Below are 25450 nucleotides of genomic sequence, written 5' to 3'. Positions count from 1 at the left end.
GGTCAGGAATACGAATGTTCAGCACCATTTGTGACTTCTTAGATAGTGAAGCTTGGGTTTAAGTTGCATAGGATTGGGGGAACAGAGTACTGACTTGGATAGAGAACTGGTTGGCACACAGGAAGCAATGAGTGGGAATAAATGTTCATTTTGCCGATAACTGCACAATGTTCAGTACCATTCACAACTCCTCAGTTTATTTCCATATGCAGCAAGATAATATCCAGATGCTTTGACTGATATGTAGCAAGTCGTATTGATTAGATTACATTACGGTGTGGAAACAGACCCTTCGGCCCAACAAGTCCACACCGACCCGCCGAAGCGCAACCCACCCATACCCCTACATTTACCCCTTACCTAACACTATGGGCAATTTAGCATGGCCAATTCACCTGAGCTGCACATCTTTGGACTGTGGGAGGAAACCGGAGCACCCGGAGGAAACCCACACAGACACGGGGAGAACGTGCAAACTCCACACAGTCAGTCGCCTGAGGCGGGAATTGAACCCGGGTCTCTGGCGCTATGAGGCAGCAGTGCTAACCACTGTGCCACAGTGCCGCCCACAATTATGCCACAGAAGTTATAGGCAATGACTATCTCCAGCAAGCGAGAATCTAATTATCTGTGCTTGACATTCATTGGCATTGGCATCACTGATTGCCTCTTCTCCCTCCACCTCTATCAATTTCCTAGACATTACCATTGACAGGAAACTGAACTAGTCTAGCTACATAAATACTGTGGCTGCAAGATCGGTCAGAGACTGGACCCTCCTGACTCCCCAAACCTTTTCCACTATCAGTCAAGAAGCTTGACACCATCTATGACAAAGCAGCCCATCCAACACTTTCATTGTTTACTCCTTTCATCACCTGCACACACTGGAAACTCTGTCTACCATTTAGAAATATCATCTGGAAAGACAAGGGCAGTACATGCAAGGAGACACCAGCACTGGCACATTCTTCTTCAACCTGACTAGGAGCTACATTTTTGCTCCTTTCCTACCACACCGTGAAAATACAGGAACTCTCTTTGTGTTCCCTATAGTGAACATTCCTACTTTTGACCTTCGAGGGAATGTCATTGATAAAGCAGCTGATGATAATTGGGTAAAAAACATTACCTTGAGGAACTCCTGCGGAGATGCCCTGGTGCTGAAATAACTGACCTGCAACAACCACAACGATCTTCCTTTATACAAATAGAGATTTTTGAACATGATTTCCATTGACTGCAGTTTTGCTCAGCCTCCTTGATGTCACACTCGGTCAAATGTAACCTTGAGGCAGTCACTCTCACCTCACCTCTGGAACCTTTCTTGTCCAGGTTGGACCAAGGCTGTAATGAGGCCAGGAGCTGAGTGGCCCTGGTGGAGCCCAAACTGAGTGTCAGTGAGCAGGTTATTGTCAAGTAAATGCTGCTTGATAGTTGATGACCTCTTCCACAACTTTGCTAATGGTTAATGGATGGTAATTGGATAGGTTGGATTTGTAATACCTTTTGTATGTTGTTTAGAATAGTAATACAATCAATCTACACAACATGTTCAAATTATTTCTAACACCTGTAATTAACATGCAGTTATCATTGATGATATACTATGATGAAAAGTCTAACAGTGCTTACCAAGTTGCAGATGCAATCATAGCAGCTCCTATGGATTTCTTGGTAATCCACCCTCAGATGTTAAGGTCACGGTGGGTCATAAAGTCTTGTTAAACATCACACTTCTTCTTAATCTGGCCTTAAAACCCCATTCAGTTGAGTTCTGTTTAAATGACACCATGTAAATCAATGTAGATGTCATGGCAATGGGATCCCCTTTCGGCCCAGCTCTTGCTTATGTGTTTTGGTTACCATGGCAGTTACATCCCTAATGGAGGATCACTAAGCTCCTACCCCTTTCATTCTCACAAATGCAGATGATATGCTTGCAATCTTATTTTATTGAATTCAGATATCACCATCCACAGTGATGGAATGTGAACTGATATCCCTACAGCATTAGCCTGTGATTCTGCATTATATGCTCTATTGACATTACCACTATGCCATCACCTACCTACAAATGTAATACAGCTACCAAATAAATTCTTACTTTATAATGCAGGAGCTTCATTGAGATATATAGTCGTTCTATTATGAATGTATTCTTATTAAATAACATGCCCAAGTTTTATATTTTAACATTGTTTTATCATTGTTATCTCTCTAGTTGTATTCTTTGAAGTTAAGCCCAAAAAGAAAATGAAATGTTGTAATAATATCCAGTTTAAGGTTTGTATTAGCATATTTTATGAAAACAAAACATCTTGTACCTTTTATAGGATATGGTCTTTGTGCTGCTAAAACTCAGTACCCCATCGCTGAACTTGTCAAAATACTCATAAACCAAGGAAAGAAAGTTCGGTATGTACCCTCCAGAATACATTTGGCTTGTGGGTTAAGATGCTTAATCACTTCCTGGACTTTGTGCATTGCCAGCTGGTTAGGACTGTCATAGCCAGAGTATAACCTGTAATGGCTTCTTTTCCCATTCCCCCACCATTGTTAACATCATCCATGAGTTTCCCTTTGGAATCTGATAACACCCAACTCAACTTCATCATCACCACCATCAACTCCAACTATCACTAAGTTACTTACTGCTAATCTGAAATCCTGGCCTGATGACGAGAAATTTCTGTAATTAATTCTCGTAAAGATTGAAGCTGTTGTCCGCTGTTTCGATTACAAACTCTGCTCCTGAGCTATCGAATCCATTCTTCATCTTTACAAAACTTTTAAGGTTGAAGTGAGCAGGAAGGATGTCGAACCAATTTACAAGGAAATTACAGAAAGTGCAAAAAACTTTAAAGGGGCCTTTAATTATCTGAGTTTAGACTAGGATAGTTTTCATGTAAAACGAGTGACAAGAGTCACGAGAGTGTATTCACTATGAAGTTTCTGCAGTATGTTTGCAGTCCTTTTGGAATGGAAACAATGCTCAGCCTGGTTCTCAGAGTGAGCTGAGCCAAAGGTATTACATTTTGGTAAAACAAACAAAGGCAGAAATAATGCAATTAATGGTAGGGCCTTGAGTCGTGTAGTAGAACGGAAAGACCTAGGGCAGAGGTGGGGAACTTTTACATGTTGGAAGGTCGCATTATGTTAGTTGTAATCTAATAGGCCGCATCCAAGAAACTTCAATAATACAAATGTTGATACAGTTAGACTGTGTAACTATTCTCAAATTTAATTTCAAATGGAAAGCCACGTGCACTGTTGTCATAAGTTGATAAACACTAGCGTACTGGATACCCACAGGCATTCGCCAACCAGCCTCAGGCGGTAGTGGCACCAGTCAGGCGGGGAAGATAACGTACATTCTAGAGTCGCATTATAACTGAATCATGAGCATAGCAGATATCGAAATAGCCCTTATGACTTACCAATTTTTTAATTGTGGCGGTCAGTCTATGAGGATTATTTCGTTGGATTTTCTTTTACTCTCTGGTATTTTAAATACATTCATTTTAAGATTAAAATAAAATAATAAAGGACGAAAAAAACATATTAATAAAAAATAAAAGATTTGTTCTGCAAAATTTGGATTCATTCAAAAGGCCACACACAATGGCCTAGAAGGCCGTAGGTTCCCCACCCCTGACCTAGGGGTTCAGGAATTTAGTTCTTTGAAGTTTGCGTCACAGGTAGAGATGGCATTTAGCACAGTTGCTTTCATAGCTCAGACTTTTAAATATAGGAATTGGGACATCATTTTGAGGTTGTTGAGGACATTGGTGAGGCCTCTTCTGGAGTACTGTATGCTCACCCTGTTAAACTGGAGAGGGTTGCGAAAAGGCTTAACAGGATGATGCCAGGAGAGAAGGTTTGAATTTAAAAATAGACTGGATAGGCTGGGACTTTTTTCACTGAAACTTAGGAGTTCGAGGAATTTATGGAAGTTTATAAACTCATGAGGGACAAAGATAATGTGAATAGCAAGGGTCTTTTCCCTAAGATGGAGGAGTTCAAAACTAGGGGACATATTTTTAAGGTGAAAGGAGAAAGTTTTATAACGGACATGAGGGACAACCTTTTTACAGAGAGTGGTTTGAACTGCCAGACGAAATGATGGATGCAGGTATTGTTGAAAAGATTACAAAATATTTGGATAAGTACATGAAGAGGAAAGGTTTGGAGGGATATGGGCCAAATCCAGGCAGGTGAGACTACTTTAGTTTGGTAACATGGTTGGCATGGATTAGTTGGACTGAAGGGTCTCTTTCCATGCTGTATGACTCTATAACTTTGTAAGTGTTCAAAGGCAACTCTTTAGAGGACAGTAATCCCTGTTCAAAGTTTGTGCGACGATTTGTAGCTCGGGTGCTCGTTGTTGTGGTTCTGTTCGCCGAGCTGGAAGTTTTTGTTGCAAACGTTTTGTTCCCTGGCTAGGCGACATCATCAGTGCTTGGGAGCCTCCTGCGAAGTGCTTCTTTGATGTTTCCTCCGGTGTTTATAGTGGTCTGTCCCTGCCGCTTCCGGTTGTCCCTGTATCAGAAGGTTTAGGGTGACTATGGAAAGAGATACGAAATAGAGTAGAGTAGGAATAATAAAATTGGGGAAAGCCAGTTTTAATAGGTAACTAGAGAAACCCAGCAGGTTTGGCAACATCTGTAGAAAGAAAAACAACGTTTTGAGTCCACTGATCCTTCAATAGAACTGTCAGAGATGGAAATTAATCTAAAAAAGAAGTGTGTTTATAACAGATATCAGGTAAAAAAATACTATTGAGAACTACGCTGTGTGTAAATATTTAGAGGGATTGTGAAAAGCAAATAAGGGAAACAAAGATGGACTATGAAAAGAGATTGGCAGACAACACAAAAGGAAATTCTAGAATCTTCTACAGGCAAATAAATAGTGAAAGGGTGGTAAAAAGAGGAGGAGCACTGATTAAGGAAATCAAAAAGGTGATTTACACATGGAGGCAAGGGAGAAATATTTGAGGCGATAAATGAATACTTTGCATATGTCTTTACTAATGCTACCCAGACCATGGAGAGAGAGAGAGAAGTCAATTCTGTCAAAATGATTTACAATTATAACAAAGAGGTATTGGATAGGCGGTCTATTCTTATTGGAATACAGGAACAGGAATAGGCCTTCAGCCCCTCAAACTTATTCCACCATTCAGTGAGATCATTGCTGATCTCTTCCTCCATATATTTGCCATTGGCACATATCTCTTAATACCTTCTCTTAATAAAAATGTAGCTATCTCAGATTTAAAATTAACAACTGATCTTGCTACCACTGAAGAAACATTGACCATCCTTGGTGTTGAAGTTCTTTCTACATCTGTTCTCTGTTGATTAGAGGGTATGAGTTTTAAGGAGAGGCTAGAAAAACTTGGGTTGTTTTCTCTAGAGCAGCGGAGGCAGAGGAGAGACTTGATAAAAATCTATAAAATTATGAAATGCTTAGGTAGGTTGATGGTCAGATTCTTCTTCCCAGAGTTGAAATGGCATGGACAAGTTGGACTAAAGGGTCTGTTTTCGCGCTATATGATTGTATGACTGTGACACAGTACCCCAAGTGGGTTTTGTACAACTGGAGAATTACTTCTGCATCCTTGTACTCCTGTCCTCTAGATATAAAGGCCAGCATTGCAGCTAGCTCTCTTGATTATTTTCTGCATTTGTTTCTGACATTTTAAAGATTTATGCGTCTGAACCCTCCAAGTGTCTTTGTATTTAACTTCACTCCATCTAGAAAGTGCCCTCATCAATAATTTTTTGGATCCATGCTTGATTACATTTAACTCCATCTTCCCACGTTTTGCCAATTCACTTAGTCTATAAATATCCCTATGTCATTTAATGCTGCCATCTAGTAGCGCAGTGGGCTCAGTGGTTAGCATTGTTACCTCACAGCATTAGGAACCAGGGTTTGATTCGAGCCTTGGGTCTGTGTACATTCTCTCTTTGTCTGTGTGGATTTCCACTGTGCACTCCAGTTTCCTCCCACAGTCCAAAGATGTGCAGGTTAGGTGGATTGGCCATAGCGTCCTGGGATTGAGTCGGTGGATTACCCATGGTAAATGTGGAATGGGATGGGTCGGTGGTAATTCGAAGGGCCAAATGGCCACTCTCTGCATTGTAGGGATTCTACAATTCTATGACCTAAACTGTGTACAATAACACATAACTTTGTGTCATCATGATATTTGGATATATTTCTCTGCCAAGTCAAATTAAGTTGAAGTTCCACCAGCTGCTATGGTGGAGTTTGAACAAATATCCCGAGAGCATTAGCCTCTGGGCCTCTGGATTATTAGTCCAGTGATGTCATCGTTATGCCACCAACTCAAAGTTTATAAGGCACCAGGACCAGATGTGATGTTTCCAAGGATACTGAGGGATGTGCTAGTGAAAATTGCAGAGGCCGCAATCCTTCAGACTTTCTTAGACACAGGATTGATGCCAGAGGACAGGAAATTACAAATATTTCACCCTTTTCAATGAAGGATGTTAAGGTAAGTGCAGCAACTACAAGCCAGTGTGTTTAACTGCTTATTGGGCTGAAATTTTCCATTTTTGTCATGGATACTGGTCCATCATGGTCAAGGTCAACATTTCTCACATAATCGTCTGTTCTTCAGTTTATTAAGTACACAGCTGGCCTGTTTGGAGCCCTGCATGTGGAACGGTGGCAAGAGAGGTGGATGTGCTTGCAGCTGCCAGGCTTTACAGTGTTCACATCACTGGTGCCATATAATGTCAGCTGTACCATACTTCTGATGCAGTAAACCAGGAGCTACCCCTCATACTGTGATGTTTCTACATATAAGCCTTTGCAATTCATGCACTAGGACACCAAGGTCTCTCCGCATTTCAGAGCACTGCAATCTCTCACTATTTAGGCAATATGCTTCCTGAAAAAATGGACAATGTTGTAATTTCCCACATTATACTCCATTTGCCAGACCTTTGCCCACTAACTTAACATACCTATATCCCTTTATAGTCTTCTTATGTTCTCCTCACCAGTTGCATTACTATCCAGCTTTGTGTCATTAGTAAAGTAAGCAACCATAACTTTGGTCTGCGCATCAAATTCATTTATTTAAATTGTAAGTAGCTGATGCCCCAGGACAGATCCTTGTAACATACCATTTATTAAAACTTGCCACCCTGTCTCAGCAGCAGGTGGCAGAGAGAGGGCATTGAGCAGGGCAGCTGGCGCATTTCTGCCTGAGACACCTTGTTACCAAGCATGGCACTGTGCCCTGATGATGAGAAAATCTGAGCAGTAGAGAATTGGCCCCAGCCTAAAATAGGGAAGGAACGATGTGCTCTAGATGATTATTGTAGGAAGTTTAAGGCAATGCACAGCTTGTATCCCCATGAATCACTGAGGAAATCAGAGAATGCTGAAGGAATGGTTGGGAAAGGATGGACAAGTTGCGATACTGCACGGAGCATCACATGGAGGTCAGCCCCAGCATGTGAAGACTCCTTCTGCACCCTCATGCAGAAGCTTGTCTTGTTCATCCACACTTCCAACTCTCTTTCATAATAGAAACTGGTGCCAGTTTCCTAGGCTCAGAGATGGTGCTGTCACTGGTTCAAGGGCTGGAAAGAGTAATGCTGTCAGCTGGTGTTTCAAGCTAAATGAAAGAAATATGGAGGAGGGGCAGCATAGTGGCTCAGTGGTTAGCACTGTTGCCTCACAGCACCACAGACCCAGGTTTGATTCCCGTCTTGAGCGCTGTCTGTGGAGTTTGTACCTTCTCCTCTTATCTATGTTGGTGTTCTCCGGGCCCTGTTTCCTCCCACAATCCAAAGGTGTGCAGGTCAGGTGAATTGGACATGCTAAATTGCTCATAGTGTTCAGAGAGGTTTAGGTTAGGTGCCCTAGTCAGGGGTGAACAAAGAATATTAGGCTAGGGGAATGGGTCTGGGTGGGTTATCCTTTCTAGGGTCGGTGTGGACTTGTTTACACACTGTAGGCATTCTATGATTCTAAATTCAGACTCCACCCTGAATCAGCCTGCTAGCTCAGAGGTGGACTACTGCCCAGACGTTCAGAGCCATCTGATCGGTGTGGAGTTTGAAGTGTTTACAGGCAACAACCCATTCAGCTATTTTCAATCGTACTCCAATCTGTGAGCATCAGGGACCCAATGAGCCGCTGAACTTACTCAGTTTTGACTTCAGATCCTGGTCAGGTCAGGAAAAGCTGATGCAAACACTGATCCTCTCAGTTGGAAAACTGACCACGGGAGGGAACCTGCCCCTACTGTGCTGATGGAGTCTATGGCTGACTCCATGCCTATACCCTATGTCCAATCCCAATTCCTTGGAACATTCAGAAAAAGATTCAGCAGAGTGCCATCAAAGAACATGCTACAAACCGGGTCCAAATAGGTTGAGGCAGATTTCACCTTGGCCCTTAACTTCAACAGGTTAAGGCAGGCATCTGTAAACTGCACCTTTACTGTAAGGTCCAACATCTACCAGCCCAGAGCCAGTGAGTACAAACAGGCATGGAAGCTTTTAAGGTGCGGAAGAGGGTCTGGAAGGGGGTTGGAATCCTCTATTGGCTGGCTAATGACAAGGAGAGAGAGGTAAAGCAATTCATTCTTCTTGAAAGCCTCAGGTGTCAGATCAAGCTGGACACCATGCGATGGAAAAGATGGTTGCCCTGACCAGAGAGCAGTGTTACTGGCCTAGGACAGCTGCTGGTATTGATGACTACTGTTGAAATTGTGAGGGGTGTACTTTGCCCATAGCAGGGAAGTGACTTGACCCCAGTGTGGGATCCTTGGTTGCCAAGAGACCTATAGAGATTCTTACAATGGATATCACAAACCTTGATCCCAGTCATAATGAGACTGAGCATATTGACATACTCACCAATGCATTTACCAAGTTCATGCAGGCCCCTCCCACCTATGACCAAAGGGACTCGACTATAGTCAAAGTATTTTACATAGAAAGGAAAGGTTTAGGGGATTATGAGTGAAACACAGGCAAATTGGACTAGTTCAGCTTAGGAAACCTGGTGGGCATGGACAAGGTGGGCCGAAGAGCCTGTTTCCATGCTGTATTACTCTATGACCCTACTGGTGTGTGATTGGTTTTACTGTTTCAGAGTTCCATGTTTGGTTCAATGTGATTTACATGTACATTGGAAAGCTACTTGAGTTTTACAAGATCTGTACATTGCAAAGATCGTCACCACTCCTATCCTTCAGAGGGTAATGGACAGTGCAGATCTATACCCCCATGACCTTCTGTGCGCACTGCCATCTGAGAGGAAACTAAAATGTTCGTAGTACGTTTTGAAGCTGCTTTATGCTCTTCGAAGTATACTGCACTTATCCACATGCTGTTCTCCACACTGTCTCTTCTTTGGATGAGACTCAGTTCTGCCTGTGGACTATCTCCTTGGGCACACCCCATCTACTGATAGGCATGGCCAAGTCAAAGAATGGATAAACGAGCATCACACAAGGCTAAGCCAGGCTTTCAAAATGGTATCCAAGAGGGCAACGAGGGAAACACTGAGTGAAAAACATTGACCCATTGCATGGTTGACAGGACTGATCTTTTAATCAGTGCAGGCCTTTTCCTCTGATATCAGAACAGCAGAGGTTGGGGTCAAATCTAGAACGTGTGAGAGCCTGAATATAACAGAGACGTCAATCACTGGACACAGTTGACAGTACCCATGCATTTGAACCAATAACTGGAGGGCGGCTTCATACTCCAATCTGTGAGCATCAGGGACAGGGGGAGTTGCTTGTTCTGGTGGATGATGTGGAGATAAGTGGCTTGCTCAGCAGTATTGCAAAACCAGCCGTATCAACGAGTGACTGCTCAAAAAAAGTGAAGTCATACAGTGATGAGGACTCCTGGAGTGACCTATCTATTATGAATCCAGTATGGGAAGGCCTACTCCCACCTTGGAAATGGTGTAGGGGTGACCTGCCAAGAGAAGGAAACTGAAGTGACAATTGTTGCTTATCATACAATTCTGCAGACCTGACCAAGATGGATGATTCTGCATCTAACCTGGATCGCTCGGAAAGTACCAGTACAAATAAGAGGCTGAGAAGGCTGTCTCGAACAAATGCTGGATATCACCCAAATCCTTGTTAGTTAGCTCACATTTGTGATTGCCAGAGGAGAATGTTGCCACTTACGTACAGCCAAAGAGTCCCACCATAAAACCACAATTAAGCCTGGAACCATGCAGTTGCTTTGCAAGCAACACTTGTTTCTTTGCTCAGGCATCAAGTCTCAGTCAGGGAAGTGTGCTGTGGAACCTCCAGCAGCAGGTGGCAATAGTGAGGGAGGATGTTATTCAGGGCTGCTGCTGCTCTGGAGAAAATGGTGTCTTTGTGGGCAGAGAGGTCTCATGTTCAGACAACCAGATGAAAACTGCAGGCTTATTTCCATGTGAATATTGTGTCTTTCTTGTTTGACCTTAATTTTGCTTCATTAGTTTGATGCCAGTGGAATAAGCAATCCTTGCTTTGTGATCTCTGGAACATCCACATGTTGAAATCTTGTGTTACACATCCAATAACAGATTTTTGGATAAGTGGCCTATAGTTTCATGCTTTCTGACTTCCTTTTTGAATAAAGACTCTCCCGTTGAGGCCTGCTAAATTGGACCTGACATTTACAAACCTTACACTGCTCAGCTACTCGGCCCCAGCTCTCAACTCATTCAGGTGTGCTCTACCCTGTCTCCAAACTCTCTGATTTTGCTTGCCTTTGTCAAAGACAAAATAATTTATTGTTTGCACTTCTGACTAATTCATCCTCAAAACCGGTCCTTTGTGTTCATTGTCTGGAGCGGTTTGGAAGGATAGCCTTTTCTGATAGTATTAAAACTTGGTACTAGAGAATTTTTTTTTGCTTCTTCATGAGTATGAGTTTCCACAGAAGTCTCCTGTATATCCCACAATGTTAGCAGAAGACCTCAGAAATTCTGGAGAAACATATTTTACTGAGACACCCATGGCTCTCCTCAACCAAACGTCAACCATAAATCAAGTGCTGTTCACTTTCATCAGTCAGATCAGACAAATCTTCACATGTAAACACTTTTGATGTTGCAGGTTTAGTTCAAATATTTGGTGGTGATCATCTATGTTAAAGTCAGCAAGAGGTTGGCATGGTGGCTCAGTGATAGTACTACTGTCTCACAGCGCCAGGGGCCCAGGTTCGATTTCAGCCTTGGGTGACTGTATTCTTGAGCAGTTCTAAGATTCTGAGTGTATTCCTCAGAATGCAAATACAGTAAAACTGGAGTGCTAGTACTTGTCAACTGGAGATTCATATTAAGACATATAAGGCAAGTTCAGACCCTAAAGAGAAAATGCTGGAACATCTCAGCAGGTCTGGCAGCATCTGTAAGGAGAGAAAAGAGCTGACGTTTCGAGTCTAACTGACCCTTTGTCAAAGTTCAGACCCTTTCTGTCACTCCCACTGGTTTAACTCGGTTGCTTTCTGAGCAATTCAGTTACAGGTAGTCTTAGACTTAGTTTAGGATGTGAGATTATTACTTTGATCTACTTTCAGAGACTTGAGATGGTGAACATTTCAACGTTGTGTGTGGCACTCTTTTAGTAAAGGTTTACTTTGGGTATGATTCACATCAGGAGCAGAGCCTTGTGAAATAAACCCTTGTAATGAATGTTCAGAGGCATTTTAAAAATAAAATTACAGCGTGCAACACCTTTGTGATGATCATAACTGAGGACAGCTTGTTAAAAATTTATGGGTTGGAGTTGAACTAAAGGTGGTCCAAAAAGTTATTAGTTGGAAAAGCCCAGCATCATCTACTAAGCATCAGTAAAGAAGCAAAATCCCTAGCCCTTAAGTGAAGATAACCATTTGGGGAAATGTTTATTGGAAAAAATTGCCAAAACAAAATAGGTTTGTGTAAGTTTAATCAGAAAAACCTATAACATAAAGGGGATCATAACCCATTGTGCCAGTAGTGATCTTTTCTACCTAGTCCTATGGCTCTGCTTTTGGCCATAACTCTGAGCGTTTCTCACCCTTTGCCCTTTTAAAACTATTTATAGAATTAATTTGCACTGTCTTTTCAAGCACAGCTTTCCAAATTCTCCTCACTTCCATTCAGATCTTTTGACAAAGATTTTAAATCCACAACCTCTTTCTATCACACCTTTTATCATCTTAAAAGCCTGTTTTAAGACATCTCTCATTTCCCTGTCAAGGAAGCCATCTCAACTGTTCCAATTTCTTCTTGGAAGTAAGTTCCCTCATCTCTAGTAAGCCTTTGGAGCACAGGATTGTTCAAATTTCTCCAGCTACTGCCTTTTAAAATTTTAATTTTTGATCTCATTCTTAATGCATCACATTCTCTGGAGACAAATCATGCTGCTTGAGTAGTTGTTAAGGTATGTAGGCAAGTACTACTTGGTGTCTGTCCTATATTTGCCGTTCATAAGGTAAGCTTTATAGTTCAGTGGCTGATTTACCTGAAACACTATCCGGGTAATGTCTCCCACCCAACCTCCTCCTCTAACCAAAAAAACGGTTCTGTGCACCAATTGGTAAGGTGACTGTTTTTTTTTTAACTGCCAGTAGTCTGATCGGGAATTGAGAATAGTGGGGAATGGAGGTTAGGCAGTTGAATGTTCCTCCTGCAGAATGTGGGAGGTAAGGGTCACCACTAGTGTTCCTGCTGATTGCATCTGTGGGAAGTGCACCCAACTCCAGTTCCTCGAAAACCGCATTAGGGAACTGGACCTGGAACTGGATGAATTTCAGGTCATTCAGGAGGCGGAGGGGATTATTGAGAAGAGTTACAGGAAGGAAGTCAGACCTCAGGTAAAAAATGAAGGTCAGGGGATGGAAAGGTAACCGGCGGGCAGTGTATGGCTGCTCCTCTCAACAACAAGTACAGTGGAACCTCGATTATCCAAAAGTGATGGGCGGGCACCATTTCGTTCAGATAATTAATTATTTTGTTAATCAATTAAATGCCTTTCCTCTGGGATTCGGAGTTTTTAAAGACTGCTCACCGTTCAGGAGGTAAGACAGCATGACAGCGCACGAGACCCCGCCCCCACCCCCACCCCGCCCAATACGGCCCCCCAGCCCACCCCGTACATCACCTACCGCTCCTAACACCGTCCAACAACGCCCCCGCCCCGTGCAACACCCCATCCCCAAACCCGTCTGACACCGCCCCCACCCCAACACCCCCCGCCCCAACACTGTCCCATATCAACCCCCACCCCAAACCCTGTCTGACACCGCCCGCCCCCCGGTGGAATAGAGAGAGAGAGTAGAACACGTGGCTACAGGGATAGTACAGGAGGAAAGATTTGGATTGCTAGATAATTGGGGCTCTTTCTGAGGTTGGTGGGACCTTGACAAACAGGGTGGTCCTCACCTGAACCAGAGGGGTACCAATATCCTGGGGAGAAATTTGCTAATGCTCTTTGGAAGGGCTTAAACTAATTCAGGGAGGAGGGTGGGGGAAGGTAGCAAAGAGTACAATGTGTGAATGGGGGTGGGATGAAGGTGATAGGTCAAAGAGGAGGGTGGAGTGGATAGGTGGAAAAGAAGATAGGCAGGTAGGACAGGTCATGGGGGCAGTGCTGAGCTGGAAATTTGGAGCTGGGGTGAGGTGGGGGATGGGGAAATGAGGAAACTGGTGAAGTCCACATTGATGCCCTGGGGTTGAAGTGTTCCGAGGCGGAAGATGAGGCATTCTTCCTCCAGGCGTCGGGTGGTGAGGGAGTGGCGGTAAAGGAGGCCCAGGACCTCCACGTCCTCGGCTGAGTGGGAGGGGAAGTTGGACAACAGGGCGGTGTGGTTGATTGGTGTGGATGTCCCAGAGATGTTCCTTAAAGCGCTCTACTAGGAGGCGTCCAGTCTCCCCAATGTAGAGGAGACCGCATCGGGAGCAACGGATACAATAAATGATATTGGTTGATGTGCAGGTAAAACTTTGATGGATGTGGAAGGCTCCTTTGGGGCCTTGGATGGAGGTGAGGGGAGGAGGTGTGGGCGCAGGTTTTGCAATTCCTGCGGTGGCAGGGGAAGGTGCCAGGACGGGAGGGTAGGTTGTTGGGCGTGGACCTGACCAGGTAGTCACGGAGGGAATGGACTTTGTGGAAGGCAGAAAGGGGTGGGGAGGGAAATATATCCCTGGTGGTGGGGTCTGTTTGTAGGTGGTGAAAATGTCATCAGATGAATTGGTTTATGCGAAGGTTGGTAGGGTGGAAGGTGAGCACCAGGGGGGATTCTGTCCTTGTTATGGTTGGAGGGGTGGGGTCTGAGGGCGGAGGTGAGGATGTGGATGAGATGCATTGGAGGACATCTTTAACCACGTGGGAAGGGAAATTGGGGTCTCTAAAGAAGGAAGCCATCTGGTATGTTCTGTGGTGGAACTGGGAGCAGATACGGCGGAGGCGGAGGAATTGGGAATACGGGATGGCATTTTTGCAGAAGGTAGGGTGGGAAGAGGTGTAATCCAAGAAGGCTTATGTTAGGATGAGACAGGAAGGCTCAGATAGGGCACTTGAGAGTTACAAGTTAGCCAGGCAAGAAATAAAGAGACCGCTAAGAAGAGCAAGGATGGGATATGAGAAGTTATTGGTGGATAGGATCAAGGAAAACCCTAAGACTTTCTGTAGCAATATCAGGAATTAAAGAATGAGTATAGTAAGATTAGGGCCAATCAAGCATAGTAGTGGGAAGTTGTGCGTGGAGTCGGAGGCGATAGGAGAAGTGCTAAATAAATACTTTTTATCAGTATTCACACTAGAGAAAGATACTACTGAGATACAGGCTACTACATTAGATGGGATTGAGATCAGAGTGGTGCTGGAAAAGCAAAGCAGGTCAGGCAGCATCCGAGGAGCAGGAAAATTGATGTTTCGGGCAAAAGCCCTTCATCAGGAATCCGAAACAGGATGCTGCCTGACCTGCTGTGCTTTTCCAGCACCACTCTGATCGAAACTCTGGTTTCCAGCATCTGCAGTCCTCACTTTTGCTGAGATGGGATTGAGATGCTTAAGGAGGAGGTGTTAGCAATTCTGGAAAGTGTAAAAATAGATAAGTCCCCTGGGCCGGATGGGATTTATCCGAGGATTCTCTGGGAAGCCAGGGAGGAGATTGCCGAGCTTTTGGCTTTGATCTTTATGTCATCATTGTCTACAGGATTAGTGCCCAAAGACTAGAGAATAGCAAATGTTATCCCCTTGTTCAAGAAGGGGAGGTGAGACGACCCTGGAAATTATAGACCAGTGAGCCTTACTTCAGTTGTGAGTAAAGTTTGGAAAGGGTTATAAGAGATAGGATTTACAATCGTCTAGTGAAGAATAAATTGATTAGGGATAGTCAACACGGTTTTGAGAAGGGTAGGTCGTGCCTCACAAACCTTATTGAGTTCTTTGAGAAGGTGACCAAACAGGTGGATGAGGGTAAAGCTGTTGATGTGGTGTATATGGATTTCAGTAAGGCGCTTAATAAGGTTCCCCACGGTAGGCTATTGCACAAAATATGGAGGCATGGGATTGTGGGTGCTCTAGCAGTTTGGATCAGAAATTGGCTAGCTAAAAGAAGGCAGAGGGTGTTGTTTGGTGCAAAATATTCATCCTGGAGTTGAGTTACTAGCAGGGTACCGCAAGGATCTCTTTTGGGGTCCTCTGTTGTTTGACATGTTTATAAATGACCCTTGACAAGGGCATTGAAGGATGGGTTAGAAACTTTGTGGATGACACTAAGGTCAGCAGAGTTGTGGATAGTGATGAAGGATGTTGTAGGTTACAGAGAGACATAGTTAAGCTGCAGAGGTGGGCTGCGAGATGGAAAATGGAGTTTAATGTGGAAAAGTGTGAGGTGATTCACTTTGGAAGGAGCAACAAGAACAAAAAGAATACTGGGCTTGTGGTAAGATTCTTGGTAGTGTAGATGAGCAGAGAGATCTCTGTGTTCAGGTACGTAGATCCTTGAAAGTTGCCACCCAGGTTGATAGGGTTGTTAAGAAGGCATACGGTATGTTAGCTTTTATTGGTAGGGGGATTGAGTTACGGAGCCATGAGATCATTCTGCAGCTGTACAAAATTCTGGTACAGCCACATTTGGAGTATTGCTTACATTTTTTGCGCACTCTAGGAAAGATGTGGAAGCTTTGGAAAGGGTTCAGAGGAGATTTACTAGCATGTTGCCTGGTATGGAGGGAAAGTCTTACGAGGAAAGGCTGAGGGACTTGAGGCTGTTTTCTTTAGAGAGAAGGTTGAGAGGTGACTTAATTGAGACATATAAGGTAATCAGATGGTTAGATAGGTTGGACAGTGAGAGCGTTTTTCCTCAGATGGCGATGAGGGGACATAGCTTTAAATTGAGGGATGATAGATATAGGACATATGTCAGAGATAGTTTCTTTACTCAGAGAGTAGTAGGGGTGTGGAACGCACTGCCTGCAACAGTCACACCAACTTTAAGAGCATTTTAATGGTCATTTGATAGGCATATGGATGAGAATGGAATAGTGTAGGTTAGATGTGCTTCAGATTGTTTTCGCAGGTTGGTGCAACATCGAGGGCTGAAGGGCCTGTATTGCACTGTAATGTTCTTTCTTCTTTGATAGAGTCAAGAGTTAAGTGTTGGAAAAGCACAGCAGGTCAGGCAGCATCCGAGGAGCAGGAGAATTGACATTTCGGACATAGGCCCATTTTGATGATGGGCTTTTGCCAAAAATGCCGATTTTCCTGTTCCTCGGATGCTGCCTGACCTGCTGTGCTTTTCAGGCACCACACTCTCCACTCTGATCTCCAGCATTGGCAGTCCTCACTTTCTCCTCCTTCATAATAGAGTCATACAGCATAGAAACAGACCCTTCGGCCTAACTCATCCACACTGACCATGTCCTTAAATTAAACTAGTCCCAGCTACCTGCTTTTGGCCTATATCCCTCCAAACATTTCATATTCATGTACTTATTTAAGTGTCTTTTAAATGTTATAACTGAACCTGCATCCATCAGTTCCTCTGGAAGTTCATTCCACACCCGGGTGACACACTGTGTAAAAAAAGATTTCCTCCTGTCCTTTCTCCTCTCACCTTAAAGATGTGCCCCTTAGATTTGACCCCCTCCCCCCCCACTCCTCGGGAAAAGACACTTGCTATTCACCTTATCTATGCCCCTCATGGTCTGATTGCCCCACATCAATGCTCCTCTGGTTGTGTTCCTTAACTGCATTAAATATCCAGAGAAGGCATGTCCTTTTGAGCTCAAGGAAAGCTAATTTATCAAGTCACTGCATTTGTTGATTCTAAATAACTTTCAAAAACAGGTCAACAATTTAATTGGTTGTGTGAGTTGGCTCATTCTCATTAGGTTGCTTTTCTTTCTTAGTGCAATAATATTTTCTCATCTATTTGTTTAGAGATGTTATTGCATACCTTCGGAATAGGTGAGTCTTGAACTCACACCTCTAGGCTGAGAGGTCAGGACACTACCACCATACCGTAAGATCATCCCTCTTTTACTTAAAACTGAAAGAACTGCAGATGCTGAAAATCAGAAACAAAAACGGAAGTGGCTGGAAAAACTCAGCAGGTCTGGCAGCATCTGTGGAGAGAAAGCAGAGTTAATATTTCGGGTCCAGTGACCTTTCTTCAGAATCAGGCTATTCCAGCACGTTAGATGAATTCAAATAGGAAATGTAAGGACATTATACTCCTGCTGACTTTGTTTATTAAATATTCTAATCTGCTAAATATTAAACATATTGCAATAAGTCCTGCAGCTCGAAGAGATGCAGATGGTCTCTTATTGATGGAAACAATGATTAAAGTATTTCAAGTGTCCCCATTAAGTATATTAGTCTCAGAATTACTTATCTGAGCATTAAAACCCTCATTTTTTGAGGCTTGCAATTTTCTACACACGAAAGTCTATGTGCGCAGGCCTTATGAATGTGGCAATAATATTAAACCATGGTTCATGTTCCGCTTGCCCCAATTAAACTTAATGAGGACCAAGCCTGGAGCCTTTCTAGAAGTCAGATGACAGTTTTCAGCTGGTCAAATTGTTTTGAATCTTTAACCATGTTTTGATTATAATTTACTGTATGCACAAGCTGGCTTTGCCAGGTAGTCCACAGTTCCTGCTTGGACAATGATCTCCTTCATTATTTTCATCCATTTGAAACGTCATCACTCAGAGGTGTATACCGTCACAGGTTCCATATAGTACCCACTGAGACTGAAGAGGAGATCTCAGGAGGGCAACAAATGCATATTACCTGAGCATTTTGTCTGCCTTTCTCCCATTCTCTTGATCTACAAACTTGATACTTTTTGCCTTCTGTCAGTCAAGGCTGAGATGGCAGCACACACCTCCTGAGTCATAAGGTTCTAGGTTGAAGTCCCACTTTTAGGCTTCATCATGACTATCAAAGCTGACATTCCAGTCCAGTGTAATGCTGCCAGACATTCCATCTTTTGGATGAGACATTAAACTGAGATTTCGTCTGCCCATTTGAGTGGCTGTAAAAGCAGGAGAGTAAGGGATTCATCTGCAATGTCCTGATAGATATTTATTCCTCAACTAGCATCACAAAACACGGATTAACAGATTGCTGTTGGTGGGGGTTTAGGGAGAACAAATTACCTGGCCATTTGATCCATTATGATCCTGTCAAGTCTCCATTCTTCTTCATCTAACTCTCTCAGTATAAACCTCATCTGCTTTTCCAGCTTCCCTTTAAATGATTGGTACCTCAACTGGTTACCTCAGCTACCTCTTGTTTTACATTCTCGCCACTGTCTGGGTTGTACCACTTGGTGCAGTATCACTTACAGACAACAAGTCTTCCTGCAGAACTGAAACTTTGCTAGTGGATCCATCCAAATCACATTCATAAATATTTGGCTGTTTCACACACAGCAAGATTCAAATTCCAATATTTGCAAAGAGTAATACCTGAGGAACCAAAGTGTAGGTGGCAGGAGGCCCTTGAATACAAAGAGTTAAAAGGACATTGATTTGGGTGTAAGTGTGTCTTCACAGTTTATTTGAACCCACAAGTCTTGATTAGTGACTGAATAGGTGGTGTTGGGACTCAGAGACCTCAGGCTTCACATTATTAAGAAGCACACAGTATTTGGAGGAGTAAAAATACCATTTTGATGGTTGTTAGAAAACATGACAATTCTCCATGTTCATTGAAAAAACTGTGAGATATATTGTACTTGTTTTCTGTTCCCTAACTCCCACTTCCATGTTTAACAAGAGCATGCCACATAGTTTTGACATATTGGTAGAGTTTGGAAAATAAAGGCAATGATGATGCTCAGTTTTTGAAATAAATACTTTTCGGTGAAGATAAGATTTCCCAAATTATTTTGGTTCTAGAGTTATAGAAATCTACAGCACAGAAAAAAGGTTCATTGTGTCTTCACCAGACAAAAAACAACCACCTAATTATCCTAAACTAATTTTCAAGCACTTGCCTCATAGCCTTGTACGCCTAGCTATCACAAATGTACATTTAAACACTTCTTAAATGTTATGAGGGTTTCTGCCTCAGCTAATAAAGGACTGTTGTACACGCACACCAAGATCCTTTTATCGTTGGTACTTTTCAAAGTCATACTATTCATCACACATACCCTTGCCTTGTTTGTCTTGCCAAAGTGATTCACCTCACATTTTCTGGAGGATCACCAGAAATGGGGAAGCACAGGGAATGCTTCTTTCGGATGCAGGTCCAAGAGGTTCAGTAATTGAATTGATTCATGATTTGGAGATGCCAGTGTTGGACTGGGGTGTACAAAGTTAAAAATCACACAACACCAGGTTATAGTCCAACAGGTTTAATTGGAAGCACACTAGCTTTCGGAGCGACGCTCCTTCATCAGGTGATAGTGAAGGGCTCAATCCTAACACAGAATTTATAGCAAAAATTTACAGTGTGATGTAACTGAAATTATACATTGAAAAATTGATTGTCTGTTAAGCCTTTCATCTGTTAGAAAACAGTGATAATTTCACTTCTTTCATGTGTAAATCACAAAACCTTTTTTTAAAAAAAGTTGCATTCTCAGGTTAGCTGTTAACAATGGTGATAGCTAGACAATATGTTGAAGGTGTTGGCCCCCTGTGTTTTCTGTCTATGCCATGATGTTTAGATTGATTCTAATCTAAAAAGTGAGATAACGGAGTTTCACATAAATTCATGAAGTTTTTGAGCTCAGGGTTCTACATGAATGCATGCAGTTTTTGAGCAAAGTGCAATGTAACTCTGCAAGTATAACCTGGTGTTGTGTGATTTTTAGCTTTTGAATTGATTCAGTTGGTGATTTTTCGTCATGAAGCATGGAGCTGTGCTTTAGCTGTTGCATGGCAATCAGCTCCTCCATTAGTGCACTTCCTACTGAAAGACCTCCAGCTCATCAGTATCAAAAGTTATCCACTGATGACTTCTCTGCTGTGTTATTATGAACAATTAGTCCACTTCTCTTTCACCACCACAAATTGCAATCTTAAGAAAAGCTGTAGCTCTGTGAAACCAGCTGCTTTGTTGAATGTACTGTGTCCCCACACTGGGGCACAAGGTCTTTCAGCAATATTGTCATGTGTCAGCAGACAGTACAAATTACAGTGAGAGTCTTCCGTCAGAGACAATTCGGCTTCTGACATTGACAGATTCCGGCCATCTAGGGAAGATATAACTTAAATTTTAACTAAACAAAATAATAAATCTTCAGTAAGGTCACCACAGAAGAGTCAAGACGTAATCAACATTTGTTGCTATATCTGAATGAGGCCCAGCCAGAACTCAAAATGATGCAGGCCTCAAGCCAAATGCGATTCAGCGACGACACAACTGCAGAATGTGTGCCAGGGTGAAAAATGATTATGTTTTTGTTTGAAACTTTTGAGTTTATTTTCAGTCTGTTTCCCGCCTAAAACACAGAGTTATCTCATTCTGAAGGCAAAGGTGGTATACTGAAACTCATTGAAAAATGAGCACAATACAAATGATTCTTCGATTCTTCTATGATTCTATGATATATTTACCTCAACCAATGGAGTGCCTCATTACATTATTACCACATCAAATTAGCTCCATTATAGCTACTGTGCTCAGAAAAATGAAGTTAAAATAACTGTGGTCATGATAGTGTAGTTGCAGTATTTGTCAGCTTGTCACATTTGGTAGCACAAACAGTTCTATAAATGACAAGTCATGATTTGGAGATGCCGGTGTTGGACTGGGGTGGACAAAGTTAAAAATCAGGCAACATCAGGTTACAGTCCAACAGTTTAATTTGGATTCACTAGTTTTCGAAGTGCTGCTTTGTTGTCACCTGAGGAGGGAGTGGTGCTTTGAAGGCTAGTGAAACCAAAAAAAAACCTGTTGGACTATAACCTGGTGTTGTGTGATTTTTAACTGTGAATGAGAAGGTGAGGAATTTAAGGAACATAGCATTCTTTTTTAAACTTTCTCACAGAGGGTAGTGCATGTATGGAATGAGCTGCCAGAGGAAGTGGTGGAGGCTGGTACAATAACAGCATTTAAATGGCGTCTGGACTGGTATATGAAAAAGAAGGGCTTGGAGGGATATGAGCCAAGTGTTGGCAAATGGGACTAGTTTAGGTTAGGATACCTGGTCGGCATGGACAATTTGGACCGAAGAGTCTGTTTTCATGCTGTACATCTCTGTGCCTCTATTATTTTCTTGGGACATGAACATCACTGGCAAGGCCAATATTTGTTACTCATCTCTAATTGCTCCTGAACTGAGTAGAAAATGTGTTGCTGGAAAAGCGCAGCAGGTCAGGCAGCATCCAGGGAACAGGAGAATCGACGTTTCGGGCATAAGCCCTTCTTCAGGAATCCTGACCTGCTGCGCTTTTCCAGCAACACATTTTCAGCTCTGATCTCCAGCATCTGCAGACCTCACTTTCTCCTGAACTGAGTAGCCTGATAGACCATTTAATTGGGCAATTGAGAGTCAACAATAATAATGTCAGTCTAGTTATCTGTGAGTCTTACCAGCTAGGAATGGCAGATTTCCTCCCTTAACATGTATCAGTGAACCAGATCACTCTTTACAACAATTGCTGGTAGTTATAATGATCACCATCACTAAGACCAAGGTTACATTCAGATTTATTAATTCTGATGACTATGATGGGAGGAATGCATGAGGATTCAAGCCCCACTACTCCACCAGTCATGCCATTAGTTTAACCATTTAATTCAATCACCAAAATAACCATTATTCCTTTTTGTACTGCTACCCAGAATAAAGGAGGGTTCCACCAGGCTTCTTTAATGAATTCAAAATAATCCATTCATTGTAACACAAAACCTATTCTTAAAACACGTGGCAAACACTGATTAGCATCTGAGATATAGGTTTAGGACTGAGGATAGGTTTATCTCCTTAATTCCAAATGCACAGCACTCACACAACACACAAGGTGACGGTCTTTGGAGATATGATTCTTTTTAAGCAAGGGCAAATGTAAAGCCCCCTGTTGGTCAAGGATCTGGAAACAAAGAATAGAAGTTGATGACTTCTCACAGACCATCGGGTTTCTTATTGACAAAATCAAATTGTTGACAGCTGGAGACTAATGGAAGATTTTCAGATTGAAGTCAAGCTGGATTGAGTCTTTGGAAAATAGCTACGTATCAGCTTTTCAAGGTTTATAAGGTAGTCACTGATAATTGATAATTTTGTCAGGTTTCCACAGAGAGAGAGGGAGCAATACCGATAACTCCTGGCCTTTTGTTCTTTAGGACTAATTATATGTGTGAAAACAGAACTGAAGTCCAGAAAGCATTGCTAGGCAACCAGCAGCACAGAGGCCTGCACAGTCTTATCAAAATCAAGTTTTTGAGCAAATAAGCCCTATCCCTTATCCCCTTAAAAATATTGCTTGTCTTTCTTCCAAAGTTATTTCTGTAAACTGTAGGTATATGGCAGCTGTGGCTTCATTTCCAAGAAACCACATGATCAAAACCCCTTTCAATCAAAATTTGTCTGAACAGTTTCATATCTTCAATCATAATTATTTTTAAATTTATCTGGCCTCTGGATTATTAACGTAGTGACATTACTGTTACCCTGCTGTCTTTCCCTGAATTTTGCATCGATCTTAGGTGGCTCTCTGCTGAGTTACCAAGGAAGGCCTTTATCAATGGAATGCAACTTTTTGAGGTGAATTTCCTGTCTGTTTAAGGTAAAGCATAGACATAGCCCATAGTTCCATGCAGATGATACAGAATTTTCTTGGACTATATTCCTTCCATCATCCCCAGCACCAAAAACAGATTTCCAACGTGTTAACTATGATTACACTTCAAAAACCAGTTCTCTGGTTCATGAAGCATTTGAGAGATCCCTAAGGACATGATGAGGTAGGAATTAATTGTGAGAGAATCGTAAGCTGGATGTTCGAGCACTCCTCCCCGTAGTCATGCTGCGATAAATTAGAGGGATGATAATGAACATTATTACAGGTATTGAGGCAGACTTAGTAATCCCTCTGTTAGTACTCCAGCTGAAATCAGCTCATGCAACACAGAGCAGGGATCAGATTATCTGTGGTACATCGAGCTTTAAGATCCTTATGGATCAAGGAGCTCTCCAACGAACTCACATAGCAAACACTGCCTTCTTTCTGTTAACCAGGCTGTATTCCTAAACATGATTATTAAACATTTGGTGTTTCAATAAAAGAACACGGATTGATAAATAAATTTGGCCAGCATTTTCTGTAGGCATAGACCAAGGTGCATCCACATTTTTGCAATATCAAAAATCTCTTCAATTGGAGTTATTGAGAAGAATAAACAAAATCCCTAAATTGGTACATTTATTGTTACTGCTATTTAGTTATCTTCCCATTATGGGATAGTTTCAGCAGTTTAAGCAGACAGACTTTTGGAAAACCATGGTCAGGTTAGAGATTAGCAGATGACACAGGGAGAACTCCTGTTTAAACATTTGAAAGATACTTTGTATTTACAAGGTGGGGTATATAAGAAAGACTTGCTGGAATGTTTAAATTTGTTTATGTTGCCTCTGTGGACGGTTTGGAATTCAACCTGTTGTGGGGCACATGCCTGGGCAACTCAATGTGCTGCTTGCTGAAGCTGGAGTTCCATATGATATTGTTCTGGAAATGGATGAAATCAATGCAGACTTTCCAGGTAAGAGACTTTCCATAGTACCCATGCTTCTCATGGAAATAAAATCTTGCATTTTTAGATAACAAATGCATAATGTTTGGGCAGAATTTTCTGGGTGCACCCAGGTTGGGAATGGAAACAGGGGGAGAGGTAGAAATAGTGTTGCCCCTTGGCATGCTGGGGTTTCTTGACTCTGCAGCAGGCACCATCCATTTTGACACAGGAGGGCTCAGTCCCTGCCAATCTATGCCAATGAAGCAAGCAGCTAATTTTAGTGATGAAGAACCCAGCTAAGGGCACAGAGAGGAGGCCGTCAGGGATTTGGCGTTCAGTTTTCCAGCAGGACATGGACAGGTTGGAAGTCAGTGCTCCAGGATAGCTTTCTGACCCTCCTTTCCTGAATGAGGCCAATTGCGGCCACAGGTCACACCTGGAGCAGGAATCCTCCCACACTAGGAGAAGGGAGGAATCCCATGCTCTACAGGATGGAGATAATGGCCTAATCGTATTATTGCCAGGCTATTAATCTAGAAAGGCAAAAGTGAGGATTGCAGATGCTGGAAATCAGAGTATAGATTAGAGTGGTGCTAGAAAAGCACAGCAGGTCAGGCAGCATCCGAGGAGCAGGAATTTCGATGTTTCGGGCAAAAGCCCTTCATCAGGAATCCGAAACATCGATTTTACTGCTCCTCGGTTGCTGCCTGACCTGCTGTGCTTTTCCAGCACCACTCTAATCGAGACTATTAATCTAGAAACTCAGCTCATATTCTGTGGATCTTGAATCTCATCAAGACAGATGGGGGAAAATAAATCCGGTAAAGATATCCAGGATTACGAATATAGTGATGACCATGAAATCATTGTTGATTGTCAGGAAATAGATGTGGCTCACTAATGCCCTTCAGGGAAGGAAATCTGCTTTCTTCACCTGCTCTGGTCACCTACATATGACTCCAGACCCACAGCAATGTGGTTGATAGAAGTTTATAAAATAATGAGAGGTATAGATAGAGTTAATGGTAGTTATCTTTTCCCTCAGATGGGGTTTTCACGATGAGGGGGCACATTTTTATGATGAGAGGTGCGAGAGATTTAAAAAAGACATGAGGGGCAAACGTTTTATACAGAGGGTGGTTCACATGTGGCATGAACTTCCTGAGGAAGTGGTGGATGTGGGTACAGTTACAAAGTTTAAAAGACATTTGGTTATTTACATGAATTGAAGGATGGGAGGGG

At 42.5% G+C, this 25450-nt stretch overlaps 1 pseudogene; it reads left to right on the top strand.

Moving 5' to 3' along the window:
* Positions 1–25450, top strand: part of LOC122554919 (NAD(P) transhydrogenase, mitochondrial-like) — a 242989-nt pseudogene that overhangs the window by 139565 nt on the left and 77974 nt on the right.

This window comes from Chiloscyllium plagiosum, unplaced genomic scaffold (genome assembly GCF_037043375.1).
Source record: "Chiloscyllium plagiosum isolate Xiang-an unplaced genomic scaffold, Cpla_swu_hap1 HiC_scaffold_1, whole genome shotgun sequence".
Taxonomy (NCBI): domain Eukaryota; kingdom Metazoa; phylum Chordata; class Chondrichthyes; order Orectolobiformes; family Hemiscylliidae; genus Chiloscyllium; species Chiloscyllium plagiosum.
The sequence above is the reverse complement of the archived record's forward strand: the minus strand, read 5'-3'. Positions and strand labels throughout refer to the sequence as shown.